At 34.7% G+C, this 10,235-nt stretch overlaps 1 long non-coding RNA gene across 1 annotated transcript; it reads right to left on the bottom strand.

Annotated features, from left to right (window-relative positions):
- Positions 1 to 4,987: 4,987 nt before the first annotated feature.
- Positions 4,988 to 8,062, bottom strand: LOC135086197 (uncharacterized). Its single transcript, XR_010260321.1, has 3 exons — positions 7,976 to 8,062; positions 7,153 to 7,365; positions 4,988 to 5,315 (listed from the first exon to the last, which is right to left on the bottom strand). It is a non-coding gene; the product is annotated as an uncharacterized LOC135086197 (long non-coding RNA).
- Between the last annotated feature and the right edge of the window lie 2,173 nt (positions 8,063 to 10,235).

Raw genomic sequence — 10,235 nt, 5'->3', positions numbered from 1 at the left:
GTCAAGTGCTTTCGCCTTATTTAAAATTTTACCAATCAGAGGGCTTAGTGTGAGTTTACATCAAACGTCCCACTAATTAGTGCGTTAAATAATTATATGAAATTTTTTTTCTTGAAAGTTTCCGCTGTAGGGGAACCCGTTGAACCTTGGACAGAGTTGTACCTAAAACAATTGTATATATTTTTTAAATTATGAGGTTTTATGAAAAGTTGTCTAGGGTATTACATACGTTATTTGTCAACATTAACGTGAAGTTAGCTAAGATTCGCCGACGCCGTGCAAGTACAAGAAAAAATGGTAATTTAATATTTTACACTGACGCAGTGAGATTTTGGAGGTTTACTTCATGTCAATTTATGAAAAATGTTGCATGTTTGACAAAACGGTTATAGTTAGAACATAATCTTTATACAGTGTGTCCGGGCATGTAGTGATCAAACTTTAAAGGCGTAGGGGAGAGGGGGGCAGCTTTGAACAATTTTCATACTTTATTAAATATCTTCTAAATTTGAACGATTTCATTATTTTTTTCTTCCTAGATAGAGGTCATGGTTATCACACAACAAAATAATGATGTTCTTCTTAATCATTCATGAACGCTTATTAAGATATTTAGATTTTTGCACAGACCTGTAAACGTTCAAAACTGCCCCGTAGTCGGGGCAGCCTTGAACACGCCTGGGGCAGTTTTGAATTAGTATTTTTTTCAATGAAATAAAACTGAATATTTATAAATGTGTATTTTTAAAATAATTAATAAACAAAATTTTAAATGATCAGTGTCATTTGGGATCAATTTAACATGTTTATTTTATTTTACATCACTCTGTACAAAGTAACACAAAACTTAGGGATATTATTTAAAAAAAAGTAAATATAAGATGTATCAATTAACTAAATACTAATAAACCTTCTGTTTAATGACACATCAAAGACAAAACTGCATAATTTAAAAAGTATCAATCAACTACTAAAACTAGCTTTTGCCCGGACTTCACCCAGCTTGAAATTTTATCTGTCACAGTAAAGCAATCTGCTTATTTTCTATGTAAGAACCTTCTACGAAGTAATAGAAAACTTAAGGTTTCATAATACCACTACAAAAAGAAAATTGATAAACTTCAAAGGTGCCCCAACCATTTCGTTCAAAGCTGCCCCATGGGTATATTTCCAGAAAAAAACATAAATTTAATAACGGAACATACTTTTATATTGCAATTTCTTATCAAATCTTCATTGAAACTATTTAAACTTCCATATAGTAAACAAACCACTCACTATTTTATAAAACTACGTCCACAAAATCCTTAGAACCAAAATAAAAAAGTGCGAAATTGGCAGTCAAAAACAAAAAAACACTTTTACCGGTTAACCTACAGTTAAATATTAAAAATGAGATGTGACGGCTATGCGCATCAGTGCTGGCAATATAAATTATGATTTATACCATTGTAGCCTAAACCAGTGATTTTTAAATTCATTTGTTCTAAGCTGCCCCCCTCTCCCCTAATCTATGAACAATTTTATCGATGAAAATACTTCAAATTTGGGGCTTGACCTATTTCTCGAAAAATTACATCGATTTAAGTTTTTAATTTTTAGTTTACACCTCTTCTTTAAAAAACAAGTCAAAGCGTGGGTAGCTTAACATTAATAGGCAAATATTTTATATCATGCGATAGCCAATAAAATTATCTATTAGTAGAATAAGAAAACAGACACAAATTTCATACATTTTATGGGAGTAAGAATGGATTGAATTAGAAAAATACATTACTTTTTTCACTTCTTTTTCAGTTATTTTCCAACACAAGAAAAACCAGGTCGTTAAGGTATGTTTTATTTGCATTGTATTATTAGTATTTGAGCTATTCTACAAAACGAATGTAAATTTATTAGTCTACGTCTATTAGTTTCGACGTAATTGTTGAACAAAGATACCCCTTCCCAGCGGTTTCCATAGCGCACGCGACATGCGAAAATGCACTGCCTGAAATAATCACACAACCTATTCCGATTACTATGGAAACCGCTGGGAAGGGGTATCTTTGTTCAACAATTACGTTGAAACTAATAGACGTAGACTAATAAATTTACATTCGTTTTGTAGAATAACTCAAATACTAAAAATACAATGCAAATAAAACATACCTTAACGACCTGGTTTTTCTTGTGTTGGAAAATAACTGAAAAAGAAGTGAAAAAAGTAATGTATTTTTCTAATTCAATCCATTCTTACTCCCATAAAATGTATGAAATTTGTGTCTGTTTTCTTCTACTAATAGATAATTTTATTGGCTATCGCATGATATAAAATATTTGCATATTAATGTTAAGCTACCCACGCTTTCACTTGTTTTTTAAAGAAGAGGTGTAAACTAAAAATTAAAAACTTAAATCGATGTAATTTTTCGAGAAATGGGTCAGGCCCCAAATTTGAAGTATTTTTATCGATAAAATTGTCCCTAGATTTTGCCCTTAAAGTTTGATCACTACAAGCCCGGACACACTGTATATCTAGCTACTGGACGATATGAGTTTCAGATCCTAAGCTCAAATGGAAGTGGGTTTATTATGCTTATTAAGTGAAGTAGTCGTGATGTTGTACCTTGACCACCCAATTAGCGATGTACCTTGGTCACTGATTTTCATTACGTTTTAATGAGAATTTTATTGTAATAAAAAAAACATATTATACTGTTATAGAAACAATGCCCCGAAGACCTCAAAATAGTCTGTTTTTGATATATATTTTTTTAATTTCTAATGTTTTTTTAAATTTACGTTTAATGTATCTTCATATGACTTTTTCAAGATTATTTTTGTTGATAAAGCGGTTTTAATGGATATTTTGCTAGAATTTAAGTTAAATGATAAGAAATAAAAAAATCTAGATTGAAAGTCAAAGCCACTCCAGCGCGTATTTTGTCCTACACGACATAACATATCAACATTCAACAAAATTTTCTAGAAAAAATGTTGAATATTGTCATATTTTTGTTGATTGTGTAAGGCTAAACATGGACTGGAGAGCCGGCTTAAACTTAAGTGATTTGTTGCCAAAAAATTGTGAAAAATAAATAGTATAGCCTGACCAGGAACATTAAAACCCTGGCACAGAGGCGCGTCAATTGCATTTGATAGTGCAACACTGAGTACAGTCGTACCTGTGTTAAATTAATAGGCTAACTTTATGTATCAGGATTCAGGATTACGGGCTAATTTGATATTTTCATAAATTAACGAAAAAATATTATTATAGGTAACCTGGTTTAAATAAATTAAATGAAACCATCAATCGAACTAGTAGGATTTATTTTATTATTCATCAATAATCAAACTTAGAACTTGAATATTCAACTGCAATGTTTGCTCATGAACGCTTCAAACTCGGTACTTCTTTCCCAATTCCATAAAATTCAACACTTAGAAAGTGACAAAAAATTTTAAAATAGGTAGTTGAAACAAACCACAGCTAATTTTCATAGTGGACTGTACTATGTGATAAACATGTCAGTCAATTTGACAACCTTTGTTGGAAACATTATTCAATGAAAATATTGTCCGAACCCTTATTATTTCTCTTCGACAAATACTTTAACACATTGTGAACCACTTTTCTTTCACGACTATAAAAAGATTTTAGCAATTTAATTCACAAAATCAATTGCGCACATTTAAAATAAAGTTTGTTTACACTTTGACAGCAATAGACTGACATGCAAGGTGACATGTCAATGAAGTTTTCAGTTACTGTTGCCATTAAAAGAAATTAGTACCATTAGTTTTCCGCAACATGGCGAGGGTTTTTATGTTCCTGGTCAGGCTATACAAAAAATATGGATGAGGATCTTTTTTAAAAAATACTTTTACTTAGATATTGTTGCTAATAACTGTAATAATTGGTATTTCAAATAATAATTTAACAGAAAATCAACAAATTGAAGCGAATATAAGCATTTATTTAAATTTAAATAGGTACAACGTACACGGTCCAAGGTACATCTGGTTTGTTGTACCTAGGACAGTTTTCCCTTTTTTTTTCTAGCAGCTAGTATGCCCAAATTTTTAAAATTATACACAATTTTATGAATGAATTATGTATTAAATGATCTTTAAATATAACTGCACTAGACAAGTTTAACTATCACCATTATTTTTCAAAAAATCAAAATTCGAAAAACTGGCCTAAGTACAACAGGTTCCCCTACAGTACAATCCGTCATACATTTAAAGTCCTCTAAAATAAAACACACAAGTCGAAAATAATAATTTATTACAATTAAACATTATCACTAGCGCCATAATCTATACTTATAATAAATCTGTAGAGAGGTCAATTCTGTACATGAAATATATTTTCAAAATAACTATCGGGGGGTGATTAGTGATCGATACTGATGCCAAAAATGCAATCAGTAAAATTTTTGTCTGTCTGTCTGTCTGTCTGTCTGTCTGTCTGTATGTTCCTTATAGAAACAAAAACCACTTGACGGATTTTAACGAAACTTGGTACAATTATTCTTCATACTCCTGGGCAGGTTATAGGATACTTAGGAATTCCCACGGGAACGGGAATTAGCGGGAAAATCCTTTTGTACGAAAAATCTAAACCGCTTAAGTTAGACGCTTGAAATTTGGCATGCAGGTACCTTAGTAAACATGAAGCTTAGTTACAACAGGATATTGCAAAATGCCCATGGGAACGGGAGTTAGCGGGAAAAAACATTTGTATGAAAAAATCTAAACCGCGTAAGATAGACTCTTGAAATTTGGAATGCAGGTACCTTAGTAAATTTAAAGCTTAGTTACAACAGGATATTGCAAAATTCTCACGGGAACGGGAGTTAGCGGGAAAAAACATTTGTATGAAAAAATCTGAACCGCGTAAGATAGATGAAGGGGGGGTTAAACGAGATCCACGCGCACGAAGTCGCGGGCGGCCGCTAGTGGATAATATAACTTAGTTAGTTTGAATATTTACTTAAATAATCAGTTTTTATCAATTGACTATCCCCGACAATATCTATTCCTACTGTTTCTCGCGTTAAACTCATTTATATCATGAATAGCCTGTTCAATTGGCCCCAACCTGAATCTAGGGCGTATTATCCTAAGTGTTCTTAATTTATAACACTCATACACAAAATACAAAATAAAACAAGTCATAATTATAGAAAACATGAAGAAAATTTGATCAAATAATTTTGAAATAACTATTAAGACTAAAATTATAAGTGAATGCAGATTTAAGTTCACTAAGAAGTAGAAACATTTCTGCAACTTCATGTATCCGGCAGAAGGAGGTGTCCAGGCTGGAAAAAGAATATTATTTGTTGTAAGAATACAAGTTATTAAAGTATACAATCATCATCATTACAGCAATGTTCTGCAAACGGTGTACCGCGGCACACTGCGCCCCTATTGCGCTAGATATTTTCAACTGCAACGCAACTGGACGACGAACGAAATTGAACTGTGGGTCTAGACAAAGTGAAAATTTTAATCGCAAACCAGTCGAAAAGTGGTCGAAAAGCCCCTTTTTTGTATGGAGTTTTGACAATTCGATTTTCGATTCGATCAAAAAGTGCGTTTTGTCTAGGGGGGCTGTTTGCATAAATGCGTATCGCGGTGTCGCTTTGTTGACAGCTAGTTCAAACGAGGCTGTAATGTAAACGGAATGCAAACTGCGACTTTGTGTAAAAGCTGACAGCAGAAAACTACTTTTTTCAAACGTAATTCAAACGGGTGTGTAATGTATGATATACCTTCATATCATATAATACTTAGAGGATATAACATCAAATTATATAAAATCATTTAATATAATAATTATTTACTATAATAAACGAATAATATAATTTTAAAACGAATAATTTTAAGACAAATAACTTTTAACTGATATAAAATGGTTTGATATAATGAATATTTTCTATAAAACTTACAATGTATACTATTTAAAACAAATAACATTCAAATCATATAAAAATAAAATGTCGAACAATCAAATGAGATAAAATTCTTTTCCTATAAAACTTAAATCATATAACAATAATAATTGTATATAAAGTTGGTTTATTATAATAAGCATTGCATGCAGCAAGCAAGCAAACAAGCAGCTAGCAAACGAGCAAGCAAGCGAGCAAGCAAGCTAGCAAGCAAGCTAGCATGCATTCAAGCAAGCAGGCAAGCAAGCTAGCAGGCTAGATCGTCGCAGATGGCTTTCGCTCGACACCGCGTCTTCGGCTTGCTGGCCGGCTTCGCCGGCCAGCCTCAGCCGCGGCGCCTCGCTTCCAGCCACCTGCTCCTCAGCCCGCGGGCCGCCTCGCCCCTCCGTGCCTACGCGCTTCTAAATTACACTCTAGGGGTAGGGCAGACAAGACTACGTGGAGTCGGTTTTACGGCGATTCGTTTTTGTCACTAAAGTCATTTATAAGTCAAGCTAAAGAAGAACATACTAAAAGTTATATCTATCAGAAATTATATCAATTAAAGAGTATACCAAATAGTCGTTATAACAAATAATATTTATTACAAGTAATGGTTATGTGAAATATTATTTATATTAAACAAAATTACATCAAATGAGTCTTAGATTAAGTAAGGTTTATATCAAATGTCTTTATGCGTTGTGATTGGTATCTGAAATGACATTATTTGAAATGATTTATTATATGAAGTAAACATTATATGTTCAAAAATTATATCAAGTGTTATTATAACATACGTTTATTATACAATATGAACGTTATTGAAATGAATTTATATCATATAAACTTATATAAACTGTCACGCACCCAATTCAAACGCTTCACGAACATAGCCGTGTTTTAGTGAAAAATAAGGTGTTCGAACTTTTAATGGAAGTGCTTAAATCCGTTGTTTCGTCTTTGTTTGCGCGTGAACTTTACCGCGATACCGAATGCACTTCAGCTGGAATGAAATTGGAGTGTGACTGGTGTGAACTAGAGATGGGACGCGAATGAATTGGAGACATTACAAATTAGCGCAATCGGGGCCCTGACCGCCTCGAGTTGATACGGTTACGATCCGTTTCCGGGTTGATAAGTGTGCATCCTTTAAGTTGGAGAGGCCTATGTTCTGTGGACGTTCTGTGGCTGAAACATGGCTGAAAAATGATGATGTACTTACGTTGGTTCCAGCTATCAGGGCATATAGCCATGAGTTTTCCGTAAAGCCACTCGTCTAAGGCTGTGAGACATTTCTCCTGGTTTATGGTCGAAAGCATAGGGTATCTTAAATCAATCAGCATCCGGATGAAAATTATGAAATTGGCGATGAAGATCAAATTCCATAATTCTGTAGCGGACATTCGTTCGTAAATTATCTCCCACATTGTTTTGGCTGTAAAATACGAGGTTTATTTGTAAGAAAAGACCACATTTTTAGTAGGTACATACTAATTTACTAATTACTTTAATAATCTGTGTTAAAGATAATAATATTTCTATTGGAACTGTCAAACGTTGGTCTGTATTTTTCATCTATTGTTAGGTTACTACTAACATACAAATGCACACCCGGTTGGGTAGGTACAGCAATAATAAACAACAAATACTTATTAAATAATATTATTACTTATAAATATATTAATTTAATAATCTATACAAATATTCTAATCACTGCAACTCATAGAGTTATTCTGCAACTAGAACAACAAAATAACAACTTAACATGAAATAATAGGATGCTTTTTTTCCATGTAGGTAATCCTTAAATTATAAAAACTATTACTTATTAAAAATGATTTTATTTAACTGTTCTTTTTGGAGACACTCACAAAAAAAAACTATAACTCAATATTCAACACTCCGAATCAATCTTTTGTGGTACGTCCTAACGCAACAGTTAATATTTTCACTCAAAAACACCTAAGTATGTCTAAAACTACTGAAAAAATCATACATAAAGTCAACAATGACATAAACTAGGATATAGAACTGGTTTTACTTACATTTTGTGAAACGCGTGCGCACCAAATGAATCCACAAAGTACACTGCCTGCAGTTGACTGTCAAACTGACAAATCGTTTTGGCGTCTTTACAAAGGGTAACGAGGCCCTTTATTGATGTCTCGCTCTAACGTACACTGTTTACTGGTATTTTTTCTCTGTCTAACAAAACTACCACGATTTTATAATAGTTTTATTAACATTAGTGGTAATTTTGTAGTACATAATTTATCTAAGTAGGTACTTACTAATGTTTATTTGTCCCGCTTGTGATGTTTTTACTAATGGTTTGTGATTAATTACGGCTGTCATTTAAGTATTTGTTTTATTTAAATGGGTTCATGTTTAGTCACCGTTTAAACACGAAAATGAGAGCATTTAAGGTGGCGAAAGTCAAGAAATAAACCTGTCACTGTCATGTTTGGATCGAGATGTTTCATTTGCTGACCTGCTCTTCAGCGTCAACATTAACCCTGCGTCCTGTTTTCTACAAAGTGGTCTTTCGAGCCGGATCGTCGAAGATGTCGTCATACTCGACTCGCAGCAAATTAAGAAACATTTATTTCGGGCCCGATTAGTGTACTACGGGGAGACTACGCGCCCTCAACAAAGATTGCCGTCATGTGAGGAAGAATGGAATGCCATGTGGTGACGGCAGAGTAGAATACATTTGTCACCAACCACTAATCTTCCCTCGGGTGTCGTAAGAGGCGACTTAGGGACTACACATCAAACAGTACAACGGGCAGCAGCGCTCTCTGAAGAACATCAATCTTTTAAACTGCGATCTTCAACCCGCCTGCTAAGCGTGGGGATTATGGCAAAACCCTCCACTATAGTGGAGGAGGCTCATAGTCCAGCAGTGGACTGCAAAGGGCTGTTGATGATGATGAGGAAGAACGACGTATAGAAGAGGAACGACACCAGCGAGAATTTTATTTTACTATCGGCGCCCAGAACGAAAAATCTGTCACATCCAGCTACAGATTCGGGCATCGCAAATTCAACGTACAGTCTTCCAGTTCCAATCGATATAGCGACCTGGAGGCTATAGTTCCTGAGATCCCGTTAGAAGGAGGGATGATGCACGCAGCAACAGCGTGTACCAGAAACCTGCAGTACGCCGGCAGAAAGCAGGTGGCAGAAAATAGCACGCGCATGAAAAATAGCATGCGCACCGAAAACACCACGCGCCCTGCCACGCCCCCGACCCCCCGCCGCGTATCGCGGTGTCGTTTTGACAGCTAGTTCAAACGAAGTTGTAACGTAAGCGGAACGCAACTGCGCCTCTGAGTAAAAGACAGAAAGCTACTTTTTCTCACACGCAAGTCAAACGCATCACATTTGCTATGTTTTAGTGACTTTAGTTTAAAAAATAAGATGTTTGGAATTTTAATGAAAAGTGCATAAATCCGTCTATAGTCTTGTCTGTGAGCACGTAGAATTTTGTCCAATGACCCCAAGCTACCCATCGTTATCGTTCGCGCGTAATTATGTTGCTATCGCGCTCGCACACTCACTGCAGGTGCCAGTCGCACAGTCGCGACAGCAATATAATTACGCGCGAGCGATAAGGATGGGTAGCTAGGGGTCATTGGACAAAATTCTACGGCCGGGCTTTATCTTTAACGACTCATTACGACTCGCACCCGCGCGCGCTCTTGCATCAGTCCAGTCTGACTCAATGTACAGCTGAGTGTGGTAGCGTTTAGACGTGTTGCTATATTTTCTGTACATTACTTGTTATTGGGTTGTTTGTTTTTGTTACTTGTTGTTGTGTTGTTGTTTTGATTTTTTGTTACTTGTTGTTTTGTTTTTTTTATTTGTTGTTGTATTGATTGTTGTTTTCGTTATTTTTTGTTCTCTTTTTTCGAATTCTGTCAATTTGAAGGATTTGTCTATAATCTTTAACATACAATATGTCTGCATTTGTCACATAATGCTGCCCCCCTAGACAAAACGCACTTTTTGATCGAATCGAAAATCGAATCCGTCAAAACTCCATACAAAAAAGGGGCTTTTCGACCACTTTTCGACTGGTTTGCGATTATAATTTGCACTTTGTCTAGACCCACTGGTATCACAATATGTCCGCATTTGTCAATGGTTTTAAAATTTACTTTTTAAATGTTACCGAATTTCTGTATGAAATTCTTCTCGAACGTATTGGCATTGAATTGTCTTCCGAAGATTTGGTACTTATTATCAAAGATTATCAAATCATTTACCTGCTTTTCGACGTCAAAAGGAACCCTGCGTCCT

Source organism: Ostrinia nubilalis, chromosome 30 (genome assembly GCF_963855985.1).
Source record: "Ostrinia nubilalis chromosome 30, ilOstNubi1.1, whole genome shotgun sequence".
NCBI lineage: Eukaryota > Metazoa > Arthropoda > Insecta > Lepidoptera > Crambidae > Ostrinia > Ostrinia nubilalis.
Note: the sequence above shows the minus strand (reverse complement) of the source record. Positions and strands in the feature narration are given on the sequence as shown.